General features: G+C 35.4%; 1 pseudogene; it reads right to left on the bottom strand.

Moving 5' to 3' along the window:
- Positions 1 to 1661: 1661 nt before the first annotated feature.
- LOC112820860 (mitochondrial import inner membrane translocase subunit TIM14 pseudogene) lies at positions 1662 to 2062 on the bottom strand (annotated as a pseudogene).
- Between the last annotated feature and the right edge of the window lie 23703 nt (positions 2063 to 25765).

Below are 25765 nucleotides of genomic sequence, written 5' to 3'. Positions count from 1 at the left end.
CTATTACTCAGTCTTCAGAAAGGATGAATACCCAAAAACTAATGATGTAATGTATGGTGATTAACATAACAATAAAAAATTAGAAAAAAAAAGAAAGGATAAATACCTACTATTTGCACTGACATGGATGGAACTGGAAGGGATTATGCTAAGTGAAATAAGTCAGGCAGAGAAAGACAATTATCATGTGGTTTCACTCATATTTGGAACATAAGGAATAGCTCGGAGGACCACAGGGGAAGGGAGGGAAACCTGAATGGGAAGAAATCAGGGAGGGAGACAAACCATGAGAGACTTTGGACTCCAAGAACCAAACTGAGGGTTAGAGAAGAGAGGGGGTGGGGGGATGGGTAACCAGGTGATGGGCTTTAAGGAGCGCACATGTTGTGATGAACACTGGGTGTTTATGCAACTAATGAACCATTGAACACTACATCAGAAACTAATTATGTACTATATGCTGGCTAATTGAACATAATAATAAAAAAAAATAAAGTAATTTGAACTGGGAAAAAAATAAAGATCAATTAATTGATAAACCACTAGCAAGACTAGTCAAGGAAAAAGCAAGTTAGGAAATAGAAAATAGCTAATATCAGGAATTATAGCAGGGATCTCTTTATAAATCCTATTAAGAATACATGTGTAATAGTGGAATATATGAACAACTTTATTTCAACAAACTCGAAGACTTCAATGATAAAGACAATTCTTTGAAAAATAAAACATATCAATACTGACATAAATGGTGGGCACTGGGCATTGTATGTAGATGATAAGTCACTAAATTGTACACCTGAAACTAATACTGCACTGTGTATTAACTAGCTGGAATTTAAATAAAAACTTGGGGGAAAAAAAGAAAGAATTTTTAAAAAAGGAACTGAAAGGTCTATATCCACTTCTATATTAACCCAATTGAATTTATCAAAAATTTTCCTCTAAAGAAAAGTACAAGAAAATACATGGTTGTAGCATATTAATTCTTTAAATATTAAATAATACCAATATTAAGCAAAGTCTAAAACATTGTCTGGTAGTTCTTATAAAAAAAGAAAGAGGAAGAATAACAGAAGACAGAGGGGGGGAAAACTTCAACTTACATTAGTACCATTAGTTACAACAGTATTACAATAGTTCCATTTTTTTATTTCATTCAACAGTAAACTTGTTTCCTACCAAGGCTCTTGCAACTTGTGTCCCAACCTGACCACTCTCATGAAACATTTTGGGAGTGCGCACACTTACCTTTTTTCTCATCGCCTTATATCCGCACAGATTTTCGCCTCTTCCAAGGTTTCTCTCTCTTTAAATGGCCTAGCTCACATCTAAGTTATTTTAGCTACACATTTCTATAAACTGTAGTGTTGCCATGAAATTTGATGTGGAGAGGATGCTTGGATAAAGCTTGGAGGAGAAGGTTGGCTTAGAAAAGCTTTGTAATTGATTTTAAGAAGATGATTGAGTAGTGATGCTCTCCTGTGCTTACGTGAAAATCTGGGCCTTGAATCTGCCAAATTACCACCTTCCCATGCCACAGCAAGAAATGAACATCTAGTTTTAAAAGTTGAATTTTTTCTTAGCTTTGAGGTAATTTATTATAAAAAGCTGGCCCTTATTACATAAACTAACAAGAACTTAAAATTCATCACACATTTACTTCATTTCTTAGCTTCACCTTCTAGTAAATCTTTAGCTTCCTTGATTTTGGTTGCTGTACAAGGAGATTCTCCCTTGTCCAGGTGACTGAAAAGCATAATCTGTCGTTGAGCATCTCATATTGTTCCTTTATTGGCAGCGGGGCTTACCTGCTTCTCATTTTGTCATTTGGGATTCAAACCCATCTCCGTAATAACCACCACTGAGGGCAGATTTTGGTGGGCTTTGAAAAACTTGTTTTACTTGAAGTTCCATGGGTCTCATGGCTTGCAAAATGTAGCAGCCTGCAAATCCTGCAGCAGCAATGGTCAGTCCAGCTGCTACCCCTGGACTGGCCATAGCTCTGACTCAGCTCCTCAGCCTCCCCTTTGAGGGCGGTTCATCCCAGCCCAAAGGCGGCAGCCACCAATGCTCATGCCTCTAGCATGCCGCCATGTGCCCCCCCCCCCAGCAAGGCACCAAACCAAAAACGGATCTTTACATAGTAGTAACATCAAAATTAAATGCTTGCTTTGAATATTTACTTAAATGAACAGAATTTTTACTAGATTATAACAGTAGTGTTAAAAAAATACCTCCTTATATTAATCTGAATATTGACATGATTTTTTCAATTTTTGTTGCAATGTCATTGCCAACTGTCTATAGTTTTCTACCAATATAAAGGTCATTCTGCAAAATTATTATTTTTTTAAAGACTTATTTATTTATTAGAGAGAGAGAGCACAAACAGGAGGGGCAGAGGAAGAGGGAGAGAGAATCTGAAGCAGATTCTGCGATGAGCGCAGAACCCGACATGGGCCTCGATCCCATGACCCTGAGAGCATGACCTGAGCCAAAACCAAAAGTTGGCTGCATAACTGACCGTGCCACCTAGGTGTCCCAACAAAATTATTTTTAATGTCACTATGGAAGCAGTATGTTCCTCATACTGACGAAAACAGCAATACACACACAACCTGTAACTTCTAGGCTCGGTTCTCGATATTTCAAAGGAAATTAAGAAGAGCCTTTATCTACCATACCTGGATTTTCAAGCCTAATTGTTTTTCAGTAATTTGCTTGTTAAAGGGATCCATTACTTGCTCCCTGATACCCTGGAATATTTAGGACACATGGCTTTACTTTGCATGTGGAAAGCTTAAAGGAACATGGGGTTAGGAGAAAACAAAATGAAATGATTTAATATTTATGATACATTCTTTTTGTAACAATCAGTTTTTCTTGGAGCCACACAAAGACTCAATATTATTCCCCTTTTCAACTTATCATTTATGTAAATGATTTGTGATAAAATATCACCATTAAAATCATGCTCCAAACATTTATTTTACAAAAGCCGGTTTTATGTGCTTCCTTTGAACTTAATATAATTGCCTTATCGCCAGTTAAATCATTATCCTCAGATTTAACAAAAACATGTTCCCAAGATTTCAGTAATTATAAAGAGGGGCATTCATCTAATCATATTACAAACTTTCCTTTGGCATAATTTCTATATTTTAATATATTGCAGTAAATAAAATGCTTCCTGTTATTTTCCATGAAACCATAGGAAGACACAGCCAAATTATCGGAGTATGAACTGGGAATCAATGAACTGAAAATGATCTTAATAGCCATTTATCCTGATTTTAGCCAATGCTATGGACTATAAGTAAATATTCTAAATCATCACTGAAGGACTGTCATATAGCTACAGTTTGAATTCTTTCAGTGACAGGTGTTTCATTACACCAGAAGGAGACCTCTACACTTTGTTATTTTAAAAGCTCTAATTTTAGAAGGATCATCTCATATTAAACCAATTCCTACTTTCAATTTTTACTGATGGTTTGTATTAGCAGTCATGCAGTCATTTTTTTCTTTTTTTTTTATTAGTTTCAGAGGTAGAATTTAGTGAATCATCAGTCGCATACAACAGCCAGTGCTCATTCCATCATTAATGCCCATCCTCCTTAATGCCCGTCACCCAGTTACCCCAACCTCCCACCCACCTCCTCCCCTCCAGCAACCCTCAGTTTGTTTCCTAGAGTTCAGCATCTCTTATGGTTTGCCTCCTATTTTCATCTTATTTTATTTTTCTTTCCCTTCCCCTTTATTCATCTGTTTTATTTCTGATAAATGGATAAAGAAGACGTGGTATATGTATACAATGGAGTCTCACTCAGTCATCAAAAAGAATGAAATCTTGCCATTTGCAACAACATGGATGGAACTAGAACGTATTATGCTAAGCAAAATAGGTCAGTCAGAGAAAGACAAATACCGTAGGATTTCACTCATGTGGAATTTAAGAAACAAAACAGTGATGCAGTCATTTAGTGTAAGCTTGACCTTCTTGAACAACAATCCTTCCAATATTAAGGACCATCATGCCCTTCCATAAGTATCTTATCTCTATCAATACTTCTACACATTTCTTGCAGCCTCCAGCCCTTGCCACACATCTTTTTCCTTTTCCTTGGGATTTATATTTTTACTGCATCTAGCTAATCTTTCTATATTTCCCTTGCCCTGATACTATATAGCCATGACTATCTCATAAAGGAGATATCCCATGTCAGCAGTTAAGTGGATCTACCTTCATTTAAGAGGATGACAATAAAGCAACTCCATTGCTCTATCTTTCTTAAATGTAGAGTTCCCTGATTTAAGGCAAGAAAGAAGAAAATGAAATGATGAGATAGCATTTATTTTCTTTTTCTTTTTTTAAGATTTTATTTATTTATTTGACAGAGAGAGAGAAAGAGAGAGAGCACAAACGGGGAGCAGCAGAGGGAGAGAGAGAAGCAGGCTCTCTCCCTGCTCAATGGAAAGCCCGATGTGGGGCTTGATCCAGGGCCCTGAGATCATGACCTGAGCCGAACGCAGACACTTAACCGACTGAGCCACCCAGGTGCCCCCGCCCTTTTTTTCAAGATTTTATTTATTTGACACAAAGAGAGAGCACAAGCAGGCAGAGCAGTGGAGGGAGAGAGAGAATTTATTTTCTATTAAAATAGCAAATGAAGAGGACAAAGACTTAACTGAACTGTCCTGAACTTTGTCTCATACAGAAATATGTACAAAATAGGTACATAGACTCTGTAAATGTAGGCAATTCTTCTTTTTTATAAAACGTGTTTCAAAAATTCTATGATGCCTTGTCCTATAAAATAATCTATGGATAATTCAAGTGGGTAAATTTTCGATACTGAAATGGAAGTGTGGACAAGCCAGTATAATCGATTTTCAAATTGACCTTTATGGTAACTTTGTACAGATCAATTAGATCAACATAAATATTTCAATGGAAAAATTGGTAAAGGATATGTATATATGAAAAAACTAAATAAAATGCCAAAATATTATCAAGTTAAGTGAAAAAATTGCAACTTGAACAATAAGCACTCTATTTTGCACATCATTATGAAAAAACACTTATTTATTTTTTTACGAGTGATTTACTGTGGTGTGATATGTATAATAACTTCGTTCTGAAAAGCAATTTTAGAGGAATATCTTAAATGCTTTAGAAATGCACACATTCTTAGAAATAGTAATGTGCCTTCCTAGGAATTAATCTTATAGGATAATTAAATGTACTCACAAGTATGTCTGTGTAAGTATATTCATTATGTTATTTGTAATAGCAGAAAATAGTATGTACATCTTTCATGGTCAAAATAAGGGGTGATAAAAATATTCAATGCATTTATCTCATGCAGTGGTTATATATACTCATTATACCCCAATTTCCTGAGCAATGGTCTTGACATTTAATATTATTATAATTCATTTTTGAGAGAAAAGACCACAGGACACAAAAAGCATTATAGAATATGAATTTTAAACACTGACATTGCATAAACTGAGAGAAGATACACCACCATATTAATTTCAATATCTGCATTAATTTGGCTAAAAGAAGACAGACCTTTTTAGGGAAATTAGAGGGATAAAGGACAAATAGGAACAAGGAACATGTTATGGGTTGAATTATGTCCCCAACAGTAACACCCAGTACCTCAAATGTGACTATATTTGGAGTAGTATGTAAAGAGGTAATTAAATTAAACAGATAGTTAGGGTGGGCCCTATTCTGATAAGACTAGTGTCCCTAAAAAGAGGACGTTAGGACACAGACACATATGAGCAGAAAAAAGACCATGTGAAGACGAAGAGAAGTGGCCACTTGCAAACCAACGAGAGAGGCCTCAGAAGAAACCAATTCTGCTAACACCCTAATCTCAGACTTCCAGCCTCCAGAATGGAGAGAAAATAAATTTCTGTTGTTTAAGTCACCTTGTCTGTGGTACTTTGTTTTGGCAGCCCTGGTAAGCTAGTATGGAACATAATTACTAAATATGAAGATAAGCATGACTGGAATTTGCTGATTATACAAATCACTATCTCTATATGACAACTGAACTATGACTAAAAACTGGGAGGACCAAACCATTACAGGTCAATGCATTTTATGTGCGCTGTCTCTGTGCCTCCGGCCTGGTTGTTTCTCTTCAATACTTCACCTTCTCCAAAAGTTCAAGGTTCCTATATGCAACAGCTGATGCTGGACACCAGGTTTTGTTTTGTTTTGTTTTGATTAGAAGACAGAAAAAAACACTTGAACGCTATAAAGTAGGTTTATGATTTTTGAGTTTGAGACAAAGTTACCTTCAGAACAGGGAAGTTTATTGTTTGCAGATAATCACTTTAATGGGCTTTCAATTTGCAGATAATCACTTTAATGGGCTTTCAATTATGCAATGTTTAAGCAAAGTTCCCATTCTGGGATGTTGACTGTCCAGACATCCTGGCTCCAAGAAACTGAACCGTGCTACTTGATAATATACAAGACTCTTCATTCATTATGTCTGTAGATTAGCATCCCGCTTCGAAATGTTTCTTTTATAAATATGGACTTAGACTGCACTTCCCCTAATAACATTTATTGTTTCTTGACAAATGTGTTGTGTCTGTGGTCTTGTTCTCGCATTTGCTCAAGATACAGAAAGCAAGGGTGTTGTGATGTATTTGGATCCCATGCTAGTTGAGGGACCATAAAGATGATCTGACTGAGTGCTCGTTTCGGCAGCACATATACTAAAGATGATCTGACTGGGATTGCTAACGTTTACTGTAGAATCTACAATTAAAGACCCATTCATGGAGTTACTTTTATATGAAGTAACGCAAATATGGACAAATGTAGTGGTATATAAGATTCATATGTTCTGACGGATTATGTTTGTGAAGTCCTAAGATACAGCCAAGCTCTGTATGGAGAGAGGGCTGTTTTCTGTGATGAGAGTTGGAAATGTCAAGTCCAGTCGTCTTGGAAAACAGCCAATCCAGGGGCAGGAAATGAGCACTAGAAAAGTGATCTTTAGACTTGGTAAGGGAGAAGGGCAGTGATGAAATTATTTTTGTTAGCCTGTGGGGAAGTTCAGGTGCTAAGCTCCAGGTAAGACAGACTCAAGACTATGCTGACTGGAGAACACTAAGATGTCTCCTGCCATCGGAGGTGAGCCAAGTCTAGTCACAGAAGGGCTTGGGCAACATAAGAACAGCCATAGATTGTGTGGCAGTTTCCCTTGACTAGCCCCATATTTACTCATTGTTTTCCAAATGTTGGAAGGGTGACTGTGCTTCCAAATAGCACCTAACAGCTAGGTTCTTTTTTTTTTTTTTTTCCATTCTTGAAAGGCTCTTTTAAATTAATTAAACAGAGCCTGATGACCATAGGAGACAATATGACTAATAGAACCAATGGAATGAAATCAATATTCTTGGAATCTAAATAGATCTCTGGCCTTGACCAAGGTGATCATCATAGTCAACTACCAGCATCAACATTTTCTAGTTTATTGCATGTTATTGACATATAAGAATCATCATTTTTTAACATCAATAGAGTACTGAGTTGTATGTGTGAATCAAGAGTCATGTAGATTTAATGAGACCCTGAACTGGATTGGAATTGATGCCACATGAGGTCCTACTGAATTGTCTTTCTTTAAAAGAAAGAAGCATGGTAGCCGTGAACTATTGTTTCTCTTCTCCCCACTCTCCTCCTTTCCCCTACAGGAAGACTACTGCAAAATCTCATGACTTTCTAAGTGAAGTCTTGACAATTTTCTGGAAAATGAACAGAGTTGATATAAAAGCGGCTTTTTACAAACTATTTTAAAAGTCTCTAGAAAATATATATTTTATTTCTCACTTGTTGTTTTTCACTCATTATCATCTTTAAAGGTTCATCCATGATTTCCACAACATAGACGCAATGGTCTAGAGTCAAAGGCTTTTAGTTCATATCAATCTTTAATCTCACTTGGAACTTTGATTAATAAAACAATGAGAATATATTTCTCAATATTTCAATGATATACACTGATGTATTTTGATTTAAATTTATGTATCAGTAAGGATTCAGTTTAGAAAACATAAACCATGTTAAGTATCTTATGGAAAAAGGCACATAGGCAGGAACTAGGTGTAGATGTACAGGCACTGGAGGAGCTGAAGGAATAAGTTCTAAAATGGATCCGAAAGGGAAGCTATGTGTTTATGGCCACCATTGAAGTCATATTCGTTTCAACACTAAGAACCTGAAAAAATGAATTTCTAAAGCCTCATTCTAACAGAAAGGGAGCCAGATCAATAAGCCTCTTTTTACTGACACCAGTTTGCTGAAGAATGAACCCTGTTACCTCTTGGATCTTTCAAAGGAGCAACATCATTAAGGAGTTGCAGGGAGATTGTTTGTTATAATCTGCCTTCTGGTTTGGTTTGAGGGCCTCTGCCTAGATGACCCTAATGCACTTCTGATAGCCAAACTTCAAGAAAGCTTGGAGACACAACCTTCAAATAGAAGGAAGATGAAATGGGGATTGAGAACCAATCCAAATATCAATGACAATTTTTTAAGGCCAAAATACTCATAAATACTTATGATCAGCATTATTTTAATCAAAGAAAAGACTTTTGGAAAGGAGACGAAAAGAACTTTCTTCAAATCAAAATACTTGATTTGATGAAAATATTAGTAACAAGAAACATTCAAAGAACATAAAGTTCAGTCAATTGAAATAGTCTAAGATGTCTTCTAGCCTTTCTGTTAAATTTGGAAAGTCAACACTTTTTCACTGAAAATCACTCTAGGAAACAAATCTTGATTTCTTATTTTTGCCACATGTCACATTGATTTAAAATTTGGGGAGATTTTGAGGAGCTGCCTTGCTGAAATATAAAAAAAATCCATGAAAATTTTCATTTTTTCATTTAAAGTTTATACAAATATCTTATGTTTTCAGTCTCTTCTTATTTTTAATTGAAGTATAGTTGACATAATATTATAATAATTTCTGGTGTACAAAAACATGATTTGACAACTGTGTACATTATAAAATGCTCACCACAATAAATGTAGTTACCATCTGTCACCATATATGGATTAAGATGAACCATTTCGTTTGCTGATAATTTACGTGCTTTGTAAAATAATAGCATTTTTAAGTATTTTTAATTATTTTTTCACAAATCTATAAGAAGAGCTTCATTACTGAATATTCCTTTTGACCCCAGATATGCTGCATTTTAAGAGCCACTTGTGTTCTAGGCATTGTTACTTTTAGATATCCTTTTTAATACCATATATATGCATATTAAAACACAACCACACTTCAAATCAAATATCAATGTGTGCTGTAAAGTGTTGACAAAATTTTGTGTAATTTTTCCTTTGAAATTGCTATTTGAGCTATGAATGAGTTATGTTTACTTTGTGCTTGGTTTTTATTTCTTAATAATTATCATACAACTGTGGGAGTTCATGCTGAATCAAACATAATCTAACCTTCAAATACTTTTCAATTTTTATAAACTACTCTTGAATATCAACTTCAAAATTAACCAAGTTCACATGTTACATGTATACATATCCAATCAAAATTGTATTGATTTTCATTTTGTGATGGTACTTATATAGATTGATATTTTGTTTTTTTTGTCACCATCTCAAATATACTTACAGGCCCCTGTAAAGCTCTTTGGCTTTTCACTGCCCACTAAGTCTATTATGCCAAAAACCACAACAGCCTGATCTTAAAAGTGACTGAAGATACCGGCCCCTGAACCCCTTCTTTGGCCAAAGTGTACAGCTAATGGCCTCTCAGTTTTCCTCTCCAGTTCACTCATCTTTTTCTCACCCAGGGAGTACATTTGTTGGATACACCTGCATTGTGGTCCGTTGTTTACATCTATGAATCATCTTAGTATAAACACCCCCCTCCCCAAGGAAGAGTATGTTAAATACTGTATTTGATTGCTCAGGCTGACATAACAAAAGACCACAGATTGGGTGCTAAGACACAGAAATTTATTGCCTTGTAGTTCTGGAGCCTAGAAGTCCCAGATCCAAAATGTCAATAGAGTTGGTTATTTTTGATGGCTGTGAGGGAAAATTGGTTCCACGCCTCTCTCCTAGCTCTTGGAGGTTTCCTGGCAATCTTTGGCATTCCTTGGCTTCTGCTGTATTATTTTGATCTTCGCTTTCGTCTTCACATAATGTTCTCCCTGTATGTCTAATTCCAATTTCCCCTCTGTATGGGACACCAGTAGGGGCCCACCCTATTCCAGTAAGATCTCAACCTCATTTAGCTAATTACATCTACAATCTACAATCTACATCTACAGTGGCTCTATTTCCAAATAAAGTCATATTGTGAGGTACTAAAGAATTGGTGCGGGATGGGAGATAGGATTCAACCCACAACACAGGCAATTGATGTTGAATAAAGTTTTGTGGGGTTTTTTGGTTTGGTTTGTTTTGGTTTCAATGAATGGTCTGTATACAATAAACATTCCTTAATCACAATATGGTGACTCAGAAAAAAGACTTCATTCAATGTCAACGTTAACACTAGGTAACCCACCACCACAAGCAAACTCTTGCATTCTATGCCAAGACTTTCCTCCCAAGCCAATGCATTGTAGCTGGTGGATTTGGGAAAGAGAAAGAATATTGTATCTCATCTTCTTTTGCACCAAAACTTGTCTGTTTAGATTATGTCTGTTTAGATTTTATTGTTTTTCATGCTCTTTGGCATTAAAAAAAATGTTTTGTTTCATTTTACTTATTTTTTTTTCTTTCTTGGTTTTTCTTTGAACATTTTCCAACCGCTAAGAATGTTGTGCGTTAACAAGGGAAAGCCCAAATTAAAGGAAGCTAGTGGTTTGGCAGTTGGAAATCGTTAGAAATAGTTCTGCTAAAATATCTTCCCACTACCATGTTTTAACTTGTCTTAATAGTACTGAATATATCCTTTTATTAGTTGCAGAGAAGACTGACTACCCGTCTGTTAGGTATGTCTAGTAAAAGAAACACAGAGGAGAGGATTCTTTGACTTTAGGACACTATTCATTTGCTGAGTGTGGATTAGTTAAAAACCAGTTTTGGCTCATGTTAGTGGAAAGTCACTCAGTGGGAAGAGGAGAGGACAGTGTTCCTATTCCCTTATCTGTATAATGAGTATTTAGTTTCCATGGTCATGGCAAGTTCACATCAACAGCAACAGTGTTTTAACAGAGTTCTATTTTTTATGCAAACTTCTGGCAAGCTGTTCTTTCATTTCACTTTCTTAAATGGGACAATTGAAAGCATGCAGATTTTGTTTTTGGGTGGGACTAGGTTCAAATGGAAGCTTGGCAATTCTATCAGTTGTGTTGTTTAAATACTTTGCAGCTTCAATTTCATCAAGCGCCAAGTGGAGATGATAGGACTTATCTCACAGTTTATGATAGTGAGGATCGAAACTAAATAAGGTCATGTATGGAAATATATATAGTATAGTGCCTAATTTCTACTCATTAGGGAATGATTTCTTCTAGAGATATTTGATCATTTCTTTCCATTGAGATTTTAACAATTTTACCACACTGTATTTTGTTAGTTTCTGCTTTCCTATCTGAATTCTCTTTCTAATGTGGAAAGTTTTCTTCCATTATGCTCTTGATTGTCATTTTTGTTTTGTGTATTCTGTTTTCTCATTTGCAGATTGCCTCTTTGTGATCTATTTTTCTGTGTACCAAATAGTCTCTTGTTTCCAATTAATTCCTTCTGCTCTCTGGGAGAGCTCTTCTAGTCTTTCTCCTCTTTAATTTGTGCTTTCCATAAAGCTGTTTTTGCTACTTAGTGGTTCTAAATGTTAATTTTATTGGGCATGGTTAGTTGACTTCCTGGCATCTATTCCACCAACCCCCCACTGTGTAGGAGTCATGAGGTTTTTGTGTTTCATTCACTCTTCTCTCAGCTTCAGGGATAGAACCTGATGGTCTGAGACAACCTATAAAATATTATCCCCTTGGGATCACTGGTTCAGTGTTGGATACTCAATCTGACTTACTTCAATCAGACTAGAGCGAAGTTGTTGAAAGGGAACTTTTCCTTTCTGGACAGTGTTTGGGGTTTATAAATGTAAATGATGCAACTGCTTTAGCTATTCGGCTACCTTGAAAGAAGCTAAGGTGAGACCAAATTCAAACTCACAAGGAGAGAAGTACCCAGAGAAAAATGGGACACCAAGCAAGCGCTTTGATCAAACCCTGCCTGAAGCCTGACCTAAATGAACTTTCAAGTTAAGTGAGACAATATATGTTCTCTAAAGGTTGAGTTACTTTGAATTAGATTTTTTTTAAACCATCAACACTTTAACTTATTTACTCTGCTATATTATCACTTTCATTTTGTTCTACTGACTTTAATTTATTCACATTTAAAAGTTATAGTGTTCTTTTTTATAACTTATTTTATTTAAATTCAATTAATTAACATATAGTGTATCATTAGTCTTAGATGTAGAGTCCAGTAATTCATCAGTTACATATAACACCCAGTGCTCATTACATCACGTGCCCTCCTTAATACCTATTACCCAATTACCCCATCCCCCCACATCTAAATAAGAAGAGATGACAGCCATTTGTTAAATTTATATTCTATTTTCCATTAAAAAATCTTTAGGATAAAATTGCATCTTTCCTTTTACTGCTTTATAACACTTTTACCATTTTGTAATATTGTAACAGATCTGGTTATTTTCTCTTTATCTCTCTTTTCAAAAGGATAATTTATAGAATCTTTTTCTTGCTAAAATTTTGTTATTGTTTCAGATAGTCTTCAGCTATTTTAAGGGTCTTAAAGCATGCAGTTTCTTGAGATGTGCCTTCAGTTTACCATTTTTAAGGAAGAATTCACAATCTTAAGTGGTCTGTGATGATTGCAGGCTTTTATCTTTATTGATCAGGCTTTGCTTTGTCTAGTTCCCATGTCTTAGCATCTGCTGAGGCCCCATCCCTCTAATGTGATCTGAAATGAATCCTCATCACTGCATTCAAAATAGTAACTCCTAGCTCCCCCAAAGCTTCCCTTCTTCAATACTGCTTTCCCTCCTTTTTATAGCACATCTCACTCTCTATTGTACTCTACATCTTACTTTCACTGGTTTTGTTGTTACTGTCTGTATTTTCCACATTCAGGGCTTTTTCTCTTTTGTTTCACTGATGAATTCTAATATTGCCCAGACCCTCTGAGGCCCTGAATGGCCCTGGAATGCATCAATAAATGCATACACACATACACCTCACTACACACACATAGATACATACTCCTGTAAATGTTTTCATTTGTTTTGCATTATGTTTTACAAAGATAGGATTATACTATGGATTTTTTTCTTTGTATGTTTGCTTTTGTTTACTCATTAATATAATTTATGACTATGCCTCCACATTAATATGATAGCTCATTGTTGTTCTTATTTAAGCTACACAATATTACATAATAAAGATGCCATAATTTACTCAATCTCTATTCCACTAATGGGCATTAGGAATAGTCCCATATTTTTCAATAATCATTTATTGCAATAAATCATTAAGTACTAGTAATGTGATTAAAAGATAGCATTTTGGCACTGAGAATAGTGGGGGAAGAAAAAATTGACTTTTTTTCATAGGTAGAAGTGAGCTGAAAATGTTTCATTTTCCACTTAATTCTTTGACTACTTTTGAAGGTTTAGGCCTTCATACATTTGAGGTCTTTTTGCCTTTCATGTGGTCTTGTAGTGGTAAACATCTTTTACAGTTTTTCTATTACTTGTGTGTCTCTTAACTACTTATAAAATGTTTATTGTATTTCATGCATTGCAAATTTTTCCTTAGTCAATCACTTGTCTTTGACATTGTGTTTATTAACAAATTTTTGCATGCTATTTATTTTTAAAGTAACCTCTAGGCACAATGTAGGGCTTGAACTTATGACCCCAAGATCAAGAGTCACATGCTCTACCGATTAAGCCAGCCAGGAGTCCCCTATATATTTTTTTAAATTACTTCAAAAATAGTCCTTACCTGGTCATTTAGAATTTATAGATAGTTTATTTAATGTAACTGGAAACTTCCTTCCTGTATTATAACAGGATATATTTATTTAAAAGCCACTTCAAATACAAAAAGATGAATTTGTTCTTATTAAAACAATTTATAGATAATATATTTCTTTTATAATAAAATTTAAGACTTGCAGGGTTCAGAGTAGGGTGAACAGCCCTGAAATTTTAATGGTTTACCAAGATAAAAGATTATTTCTTGCTTATACAATGGTCCAATATGGATCTGATCCATGAGATAAGACAACTCTTCCCTCCAAGTGGCAATTTTGGTTTGAGGTTCCTTTCATCATTTGGCTCTGTCTGGCTCTACATTCTTACAGTCCTATTCAGGTCAGCTATGCTGGCCACTACTTGTTATATCTTCTTTATCCATTCATCTGTCGATAGACATCTCATCTCTTTCAACGGTGTGGCTATTGTGGACATTGCTGCTTTGAACATTGGGGTGCAGGTGCCCCTTCGGATCACTACGTTTGTATCTTTGGGGTAAATACCTAGTAGTGCAATTGCTGGGTTGTAGGGTAGCTCTATTTTTAACTTTTTGAGGAATCTCCACACTGTTTTCCAGAGTGGCTGCACCAGCTTGCATTCCCACTGACAGTGTAAGAGGGTTCCCCTTTTTCTGCATCCTTGCCAACATTTGTTATTTCCTGTCTTAGAGACATTTTAAGTATTAGATACATAAAAGTACTAGCTAATATTTGAGAGACTGTGATAAATGCTTTACATTTAATCAACTAGCTTAAGATATAAATGAATATATCTGTATGTCTGTGTGCTTATCCATAATTCTATTCCTATCTATCAATATTAATTCATGAATAAAGTGATTAAATCCTTTTATTTTAGTTTCTGGTCACTTTAACACAAGCTACCACTTAGACCCAGACTGACACCCAGTCTCTGCAGACTTCTTTATCCGAGGCTGAAGCACTGAGCTCTCATTTATAGCTTTGGTTCTCTTCCATCTTTATGATGGAAACAATGGCCATTCAGGAGTAAGATGAGTAACTCAAACTTACCCCTCATTTTTGGGAATATAGGCCCCCTTAACTTTTTGCTGTATTGCAATACTTGTACTAATGCCTATTTCCAGAGATGAGATGTACACCTCACTTTTGCCGAGTGGTCTTCTGTTGTATACTTTGAACCTGAATCAAAGCATCTTATTCCTCCTGGTATCTTCCTAATACTAAGGTCCTAATCCTAATCCAGAGTGTCTGACACTCTGCTACTTTATGATAATCATCCCCCTTATGATCTGTGTGGGAATTCAATTTATAGATATCACTGTCTATTTGGATAGGCTTTCCCTAAATTGGACCTTCTTCATGCCTGCTAAAGTCAGCTATACTGGACTCTATTTGTTGTATTAAAGTTCAAATTAATAACCTCCATCAGGTTCTGGTTCCTTAGGTTCAGACCCAATCTATGATCCAGTCTAATTCTAAACTCTTCCGTCCTCCAATCTTCCAATTCTTGTGTGGGCCATTTATTTACCCAGGACTGTTCCAAGTCTCAACTAAAAATGCTGTTCGTGTGTGTAGGTGTGTATGTGCATGTGTGCATGTCTATGAGTGTGTGTGTATTTATGTTTACTGTGTTTGATAATAAACCATCATAAAAGAGACATTAATTTGACTGCTTTTGCTCACTTATCTCCATGTGTTTATTTTCATTGCATATTTACTTGAAACAGCTTAACTTTCTTTGGTAATTTTTTAAATTAAGTTACATTTTACTGGTTGCAACTACTGATATCTTCCCTTGTTTGTTTATGTTATGAAAGTCAGGGCTTCAAAGAACTCTGGGGATATTAATTCCAGTTTGAGCATGCAGTTGGGGCCACCCATGCAATTGCTTCTTTCCTCAAACATATTAGTTTGCTACTGTGTAGAGAGGTGCTAGACACTTCTGAACCCAGACTAAATGTTTGCGTAGCCATGTAGACTTGGCTTTGGACATCATGGCAAGATCAAAGAGCCCAAGATATCTGATTTGTTGATGTGTTATAGTTCATCTCAGATGATGAGCTAGAGACTCAGCAATATTGCTTCCATTGCTTCTTGTGATTGGACTGACAAAATTTTCAGGCTCATTATGGTTCCACTTAAAGCTTTCCTCTGGGGAGTCTAGAAGAATAAACACTATGCTTCTTGAAAGCTTTAAAACTGTTTGTCAAAGATTTTGTGCTAAAACTTAAAATACACATGTTTGTTTTTCATCTGTTGCTCAGTATGATTATTCTTTGTCATTTATATCTCCATACTCCCTCTCATTTAAAATTCTAGGCCTGTATATCCAACTTTCGTTGCATACCACCGAACTTCTATTTTCCCCACACTCACCCACCAAAATAAATCTATGTGATCTCTTCCCTGTTTATGTCTTTAACCACAGCACCACTAAGGTATTTCCCTGCATCTCTATTGTTTCTTGACTCTCCCTTGAATACTGCCTCTCCCATTCTTTGTTAACCACTTCTATTCATCCTTGTGGCCTGAGAATAATGACAAGAATTCAGGAATGACTGTCCTGCATACCCCCTTTCTAAATCAAACTTCTGTGTTTAAATTGCTCATTTCATTCACAGCCTTTCTTCAAAGCATTTATTATAGTTTAAAGTAATATTTATTACTGTTTGTAAAAATCTATTCTAAATCTTCCACACTAGACAAAAGGTCCCCTGAGAACTAGTTCATTTGCTTTTTTAAATCATATCATTCTATCATGAATAATATGAGTATACAATTATTTACCACTGTGTTAAATGACAGCATCTCAGAGAGAACTTTGATATAACAATGCCTACCTTCATCCAGTGTCACCCCAAGGACAGACATACCCCAGTTCCTTCCTTTCCTCCATAGTCTACTCATATCCTACTCATATCCCTGCTGTTTTCCCTATTCAAAAAAGGATTATCCATGGTAAATGATTAAAATCTGGGGTCAGTCTTCCTAATCACCTGCTGGTAACCCCCACTAGCTGGACGCAATCAGATGCCAAAGAACAAGGGAGGCACTGATTTATATTCACAAATGCCAGTCTCCTGAGACATACAGAAGGGTGGCAAAGAAGAAAAAATAGAACTCAAAGAACAATGACTATTTCTTTGTTCAGAAATCAAAAGACTTTGGAGTCCAGTGGAAGTGGGTACAAATGCCAAGTTCATTGCTCTCTCTCTGTAGACTTTGGGTATTTAATATAAATGTGTTAATAGATTATCTTAGATGTCTCTTCTATGTATAAGCGAGACCAATACCTTTCACATAGGGCTGTGATCAGGCCAGAACACTATGTTCTAAAAGTTCCACATACAACAATGCCTGACATATAACCTTTAATAAATGATAATTCACTTCCTTTCCCCTTTGCACTAATGCTTTTTAATCTGGAAATATGAAGCAATTGGCCAGGTCATACTAACTAATCAAATGTTAAGCTTACTAAGGGTCAGTACTTAACAATTGCCTGATAAAATCAAAAAATACAATGTATTTTTATTTGGTAAATCTGGCTAGCCTCGCTGTACTCCTACTTATTCCTTCAAGTGATTCATGATAACTTAACAGTATACAGTTGGGGGGGGGGGCGCCTGGGTGGCTCAGTTGGTTAAGCGACTGCCTTCGGCTCAGGTCATGATCCTGGAGTCCGGGGATCGAGTTCCATATCGGGCTCCCTGCTCAGCAGAGAGTCTGCCTCTCCCTCTGACCCTCTTCCCTCTTGTGCTTTCTGTCCCTCATTGTCTCTCTCTCAAAAAAATAAATAAAATCTTTAAAAAAAAAAACAGTACACAGTTGGGCTCACATTTGAAAATGGTGATATATTTTTCTTATTTCTTAAAAATGTTTACAGTGGGGATGTCTGGGTGGCTCAGTCAGTCAGGCAGCTGCCTTCGGCTCAGGTCATGATCCCAGGGCCCTGAGATTGAGTCCTGCATCAGGGTCCTTGCTCAGCGGGGAGCCTGCTTCTCCCTCTGCCTGCAGTTCCCCCTGCTTGTGCTCTCTCTCACTCTCTCTTGCCTGCACTCTCTCTAGCAAATAAAATATTAAAAAAAAATACAGTGACAAAGCATACTGGTTTAAACAAGAAAATTTTATAAAATACTTTAGAAAGAAGAAATAATTTCTATATTATCAAATTCATACACATAACATTAGGTACTGGGTAATCGTTCCCCACCACAATATTTAAAATACACTGTCATATAACCCAGACTTCTATTATGTAAGGATGATATAAGTAATAACAAAAGTCTACTTTTAAATAAATCTGAAATTTTTGCAAGAACAAGAATTCATTAAGTTTGTATCATTGCTCATAGAATGAAAATCAATTTAATCAGTTATTAAACTATTAAAACATTTATTAGCTTATACTTTAATTTAATAGAGCTATTTGCTATATAGCTTTGTCCAATTCATTAGCAAAATATGTTGCAACCGGGACCAAAATCAACATGAAGCTTATTCAGGGAAAATACACATTAAGATTAAAATTATCAAGAGAAAAGGTTGCTTGTGCAATGTACCACATAATTGCTTTGAGATTAGAAATTTTTCACTTGTAAGAAACAACAGATATTTCCCCCAACTTTCAAATAGGATCCTATAAAATGATGATCTGAAATGTTTTACATTGCATCACTGATTTCTGGAATGATTATCATTCAAGATGATATTGTTCCCATAATAATTGTTTTCTTTAACAATAAATTGAAGTGATCAAAAATGGTAGTGCATGTATACTGAATAAAGTCTTCTACTGTAAGTTGCAAGGGGGTACTAAAGATTTGGTTTTGTTAAGCAGAAGTTGATCATTTACCTGCCTGCTTCTCCTTAATATATTCATAAGTATTTATTACTACTAGGTTAAGAAATCAGAGACAGCAAGCCTCGAATAATGTGGCCTAAACAACACAGGATATTAGTTTTCTCTCACACAAATGTAGTTAGTTCACAGCCTGTATGGAAGCTGGACATTAACAGGAAAGAGGAAAAGTCTATCTTGATTTGTAATCTTAAGCACACAACTTTCACTTCATGGTCTAAGATGGTTGCCCCAACTCCATCCGTCATGTCACCATCCTCTAGCAGAAAGGAAGACAAGAGTAGGAGAAGGGCAAATCACTCCCTTTAAGAAAACTTCCCAGAAGTTACTCACACCACTTCTACTTTTATCACAAATTGCCCAGAATTTAGTCACATAGCAACCAGACCCAGTGTATCTGAGAAACTAGGGAATCTTAAGCCAGGTAGACATGGTGGCCAGCTATTCTTACCGCAGAAGAAGAGAAGACTATTGAGCAGAAACAGCACTCATTTTCTGCTACACACCTCCACACTAAAAACGGTCTCACCTTGAGGTTGCAAGATATGAGGTATGAGCCGGCTTTCCTGAATAAAAGTTGGGCATATATTTCCTAGTTTCTGTCCTGGGTATTTATACTTACAAGGCTGCTTTGGAGTATGGAGGAGGGGAGCAGAAGGGATCCTGAGTTAGCTACACTGAATCACTTTAAGTAGGGTTTCCACAGGCTTAAGAAAGGGTATTTCTTCCTTTGAATGTTGCATGTCTGTAATTGAGACTTGGAACAGTGGAAGCCACACTGATATCATCCTGAGGGTAAAGACCACACAAGGAGGTGTAAAAAGCCAAGATAACTAGAGCAAAATGTGGCTGGATCTTTCAACTACCATGGCTGGAGCCTCTTTATACCTGGGGATGTATGATGATAACTTCCCTTAATATAATGTTAGTCTAGTGTAGTCAGAGTTTTCTGCTATTTGCATCCAAGGCAATCTGGCTAATGCAAAGTCAAGTCAATACATTTATAACTTTCTGATTTCATACTCCCATTCTCATTTGTTTTTGCTAGTTCTTTTCCCTTCTGTTGAATAAAATAAAATATCTATCCAATATCTGGATACTTCATATGTATTAATGGCATGCAATTTCTACAAAGGACAGTGCTTATCTGCCATATATATATATATATGTATATATATATATATATGTATACACATAAATATATATATATATCACAACAGTGATACTTTGCATAAAGATAGCAATAGCCCAAGGTGGTCTAAGTAAGAGCTAGAGAAATCTTGAACTAGCCCATTATATATTATTTGTGGACAATGGGAATTTGAGAACTACAAAGGCCCATCATTACTCTGACCAATACCCTTATAGTCAATCAAAATATTTCCTTGAAAAAACTACAGTGGCTGCTCCATTCACAGAGAAACTAATGCAATTTAAATGGAAGTTGGAGAATTTAGAAGAGTGCTTTTTGTTTTGTTTTTTTAGCTAATGATTTCTTAAAGAAGCAGTAATAAAAGAAGTCTATGCCATCCAAAATAATGGTGACGTATCACCTGAGAAAACTTCTTTGATTAATACTTAAAGAGATTCATTCCCTGGTTCTTCCTGCTTCTCTTACTTCTTTATAGTCCATCCATCATTCTTTCAATCTTTTCTCCTTTGTCTTTCTTTCTCTTCCTCTGTGGTTCTCCATTCCGTTTCTCTTTTCTCTCTACATGTGGCCAACATATGTTCATGCTGTTTTCTCTTCCTGCTCATATTGTATCTATTCAGTCTTCAAAACCAAATTCAAATAATGTTATCCTAATTCTCCTAAACTGAAAAAATTGCCCACATCTCTTGACTCTCTTTATACTATCATGCACCAATCAGAGGCATACATCATGTTCTACATTGACTTAGGTTTTGTCTTTGGGATTTAGAAACTTTGAGACATAACAAATTATTGTATTCTGCACAACACTTAAGCACCCATATTGGTTAAAATAATTTTTTGTAGAAAGGATTTTGTTCAAACTACAAATTTGCAAGTTTTATAATTGTACAATTGATTAATTTTCTATCAAACGACTCTTGATTCCCGTTTATCTTTAGACTATTTCCTTCCCTGGGGATTAATGGGTCTCAACAAAAACCCCAGTGTAATTTTGATAGAAGGAGCATGAATGTTATTAAGGCAAAATCACCTGGCCTAGAAACTCTGAGTTTTCCCTGTTCTGCCTTTTCACTTTATATCTTTATTTTCTTAGGCTATGCATAACCCCTCTCTCAGTTTCCTTGTCTGTGAAGTGGTAGAGCCTGGAATTCAGGGTAACTGTTATCAATTGGGTTATATAGTACAATAGTGAACATTTCTTGAAGACTTCTTTTATGCCAGACATTGTTTAAACCTGTACAAATGTCAACTAGTTTTATGATTCCAGCAACACTTTCAGAGAAGTACTATTTTTATCTCATTATGTGTATGAGGAACTAAGCCTCAGGAATATTAATGACTTGTCCACGGTCATTAGGTAGGTTAATAGACTCGAGTTTCAAATTCATGACATCGGACTCGAGAGTTATGTTTTTAACTAAAATCTCAAATCTGTTTATTCATAAAGATGTTTCGATATATCATTGTACAAATACCAGAAATTCTTATTAATGTATGGCCCTTTGAAGGCCATGGCTGGTGACACAGTACAACTTAGAATCCTTGAGTATGTAATTGTGAAGGAGCTGGGATTTTTCTTGAATGATAAGGTGGTCTCTCTACCATATTAATGTCATTGCTTCTTAACTTCTTTGATTATCCTTACTTGGAAGACATTAACTGTAAGAGAACACAATAGGTCTGCCATGTCTTTGTGAGGAATTAGAGATATATGGAAGAGCTGTGAAACTCTACTGTTTTCTTTACTCATACTCATTCTTTACTCCTATCTCTTATGCAAATCTTGCTTCTGGTTCAGTAAAAACCAAAGATCAGGCAATTCAAATCTGATCATTATTTGTGCCAGTTTGCAGACTCAAACACTCCATGATTGGATCCAGATGAACCCCTTGAAATTCATTCCAATTCCATTTGGTTCCAGCACTATTTCATGTGGTCTTTGTTTTAAATAAAAATTATTGGTATCTGTACTCATTGCCTTATAATTTTGTTACAGAGAATGCCACAATTAAGAAATATTTTGACAAAAATACCAAGAAGTATATCTCCAAAACTAATATTTCACCTAAGACCCAATCCTATAAGTCTGTCTACCAGAACTTCCCACTTAGATGTCCTAAGATAACTTAAAAAATAAACCCAATTCAAAATTATACTCAACATGTTTACTCCTTTCCTTCATCAATCCCCATTATTTTGTTTTTTTTCTCCAACATTTGAAATCTTAGGCATTTAAATCTTCTCTTCTCTTTGATCACAGAATCATAGAATGCTATAAGGCACAAGGGATCATAGAGATAATCTAATCCAACCTAAAGTTCAGGAAAATCAAGATTTTAACTAACTAATTATTAATTATTAATTTTACAGTGTCTACACTGAATAAGAGATGGTATATGTTTTCTCCTCATTCTATTTCTGCTGCTACTATCATGAAAATCATTGTTTCAATTTTCACATAGCTGTTACTGCAATGATCTTATGGTTAATAAAGGTAGCTCTTCTTTCAATTATGAAAATAAAGTGACACCTAATATTTTCCTCCTGTAAGTATATTATATGGCCTATGTTGAAGATACACTTATCTCAAAAGTGTTACTGATGTCCAATCTTCTTATATGGGAATATAAAGTGATACGAAAGACCTAGCTGGAAACATTCATTAGTTGAGATAGAAAATTATTATTTGAATGTTTACTAGAACAAGGACTATAACATGAATATAAAATGATAGATGATAAGATGAATAAGAATGTAAAATAAGATAGAGTAAAGGACCTCGTTATGAAAAACCAGGCAGTGGAAAAGTATGAAGGAATTTACTGGAAAGGAAACATTGGGTGAGCAGGCAGAGACTGTCCATAAGAAGAGTCTGTTCACTGGCACCTTGGTTAGAAATGTCTTGAAGGCAGGGCACCTGGGTGTCTCAGATGGTTAAGTGTCTGCCTTTGGCTCAGGTCATGATCTCAGGGTCCTGGGATTGAGCCCCACGTCGAGCTCCCTGCTCAGCAGGAAGCCTGCTTCTCCCTCTCCCTTTACTGCTTCTCCTGCTTGTACTCTCTCGCTCTCTCTGTCGAATAAATAAAATCTTTAAAATAAAAAAAAAAGAAAGAAAAGAAATGTCTTGAAGGACTGTCCAAACCCTAGTATGGATCTTAAACTTCCAAATCTGCAAATACAGTTGCTATGGCCGGACATGGGATGCTTTACCTTTTGATTGGGAGAGCAAATTTCTAAACTCAAAATGAAGAAATGAATCTATAACTGATAATTTTGCATGTGTTCTAATTTTATAAGCAAAATAAAATGTGTAGTCATTGGTAGCTTTATGTATGCTGTGTATTTTCTGGCCTTTTTGTTTATTTTAACAACAAGGTAATTTGATTGACTATATAAGTTTGATTTAATAAATATGTAGTTAAGTGCTTAGAAAGATCTTACTTATTGGATTTATAAGTATACCATGTCAGGCATTTGAAGTGCTTGAGAAGACTAGTAATAGCAAATAAATAAATATAATTTGAAATGCTTACTAAAATTGATTAACTAACTTTAAAAATAGGATTACTTATAACCAAATTTAGTTAGCTGAAGACTTAACTGAACATTAAGAAATGACTAGAAAGAATTTCTAACTCTTTACAGTGTGAGATAATTGGCTTAAATTATAGGAAAACCAAACACTTTAAATTTGCATGTTTTCAAATGAATACAGATGAAATCAATGATATTAAAACTCAAAATATGTCAAATAAGAATGATTGAACATATATCTATTAAAAATAAAAAACTATAGAGTTAAGATGAAGGAGTAATAGGGATCTTGGGCTTGTCTCATCCCTCAAACACAGCTAGATCAACATCAAATCATTTTGAAAAACTAGGAAATTGATCTGAGGCTTAAGAAAACAATCTGTTCAATTGGAGGGAGATAATATTGCAGATTCAAGGTTCAGAAACATAAACTGGGAGAGAGAAAAGCCAGGGTGTTGGGACTTTATCAAGATAAAAAGCTTCTGCACAGAGAAGGAAACAATAAACAAAGCTAAAAGGCAACCAAAGGAATGGGAGAAGATATTTGCAAATAACATATCTGATAAAGGGCTAGTATCCAGAATCTATTCATCCAGAATTCATCAAAATCAACACCCCAAAAATAATCTATTTAGGAAATGGGCAGAAGACATGAACAAATATTTCTCGAAAGAAGACATACAAATGGCTATCAGACAGATGAAAAAATGCTCAATATCACTCATCATCAAGGAAATACAAATCAAAAGAACATTGAGATACCACCTCACATCTGTCAGAATGGCTGAAATTAACAACTAAGAAAACAACAGATGTTGGCCAGGATGTGGAGAAAGGGGAACCCTCTTACATTGTTGGTGGGAATGCAAACTGGTGCAACCACTCTGGAAAACAGTATGGAATTTCATCAAAAAGTTAAAAATAGAACTACCCTATGACCCAGCAATACACTACTAGGTATTTATCCAAAGGATAAAAAAACTGCTGATTCAAAGGGGCACATGTACCCTGATGTTTACAGCATGACTCTCAACAATAGCCAATTTATGAAAGAGCCCAAATGTCCATTGACTGATGAATGGATAAAGAAGATGTGGTATATTTATACAATGGAATATTAGCCATCAAAAATGAAATCTTGCCATTTGCAACAATGTGGATGGAACTAGAGTGTATTACGCTAAGCAAAATAAGTCAGTCAGAGAAAAACAAATACCACATTATTTTACTCATATGTAATTTAAGAAACAAAACAGATGAAGGGAAGGGGGAAGGGGGAAGGGAAGGAAATATGAAATAAGATAAAAACAAAGAGGAAGACAAACCATAAGAGACTATAAGTTAAGGGAACAAACCGAGGGTTGCTAGAGGGAGGTGAGGGGCTGGGCTAAATGGGTGATGGGTATTAAGGAGGGCACTTGTTGGGATGAGCACCAGGTGTTACATGTAAGTGATGAATCATTAAAATCTACTCCTGAAAACAATACTACCTTGAATTAAATTAAATTAAAAATAAAAATAAAAATTATAATTTCCAAACCATCAAAATATGACTTTCAGGGATGCCTGGGTGGCTCAGTGGGTTAAGGGTCTGCCTTGGGCTCAGGTCATGATCCCGGGTCCTGGGATCAAGTCCCACATCTGGCTCCCTGCTCAGCAAGGAGCCTGCTTCTCCCTCTGCCTGCTGCTTCCCCTGCTGTGTTCTCTCTCTCTGACAAATAAATAAGTAAAATCTTTAAAAATAAATAAATAAATAAATAAATAAATAATACAAATGTCATACAAATATAAAAGGCCAACAATGTCAAAGATTTTATCGATCTTAGTAAGTGATGAGTGAGTGAGTCAGATTCATGATTGATTCAAAGAGCATTTGAGAAGCTAACATTGATTACTAGATATAATTTTAACTTTATTTATGTTTGTTTCTTATTTTTCTAGGCTGTATAGTGTTTCCGTTTTATAGTCATGTGAATTAACATGTTAAATATTGTTACATTAAGAAAGTATAAAAACAGACGTGTGGTTAAGAAAAATTGTTTTATTTGTTTTTATGAAGACCATAAATTTTTGGGGTTATCTCTTCCATGTAATAGATTTGTTGACTAGAAAAAATTCTACACTTAACATGTAACTTCATTAAGTC

This window comes from Callorhinus ursinus, unplaced genomic scaffold (assembly GCF_003265705.2).
Source record: "Callorhinus ursinus isolate GAN/ISIS: 27379988/994484 unplaced genomic scaffold, GSC_fseal_2.0 scaffold1, whole genome shotgun sequence".
In the NCBI taxonomy this organism is placed as follows: domain Eukaryota; kingdom Metazoa; phylum Chordata; class Mammalia; order Carnivora; family Otariidae; genus Callorhinus; species Callorhinus ursinus.
Note: the sequence above shows the minus strand (reverse complement) of the source record. Positions and strands in the feature narration are given on the sequence as shown.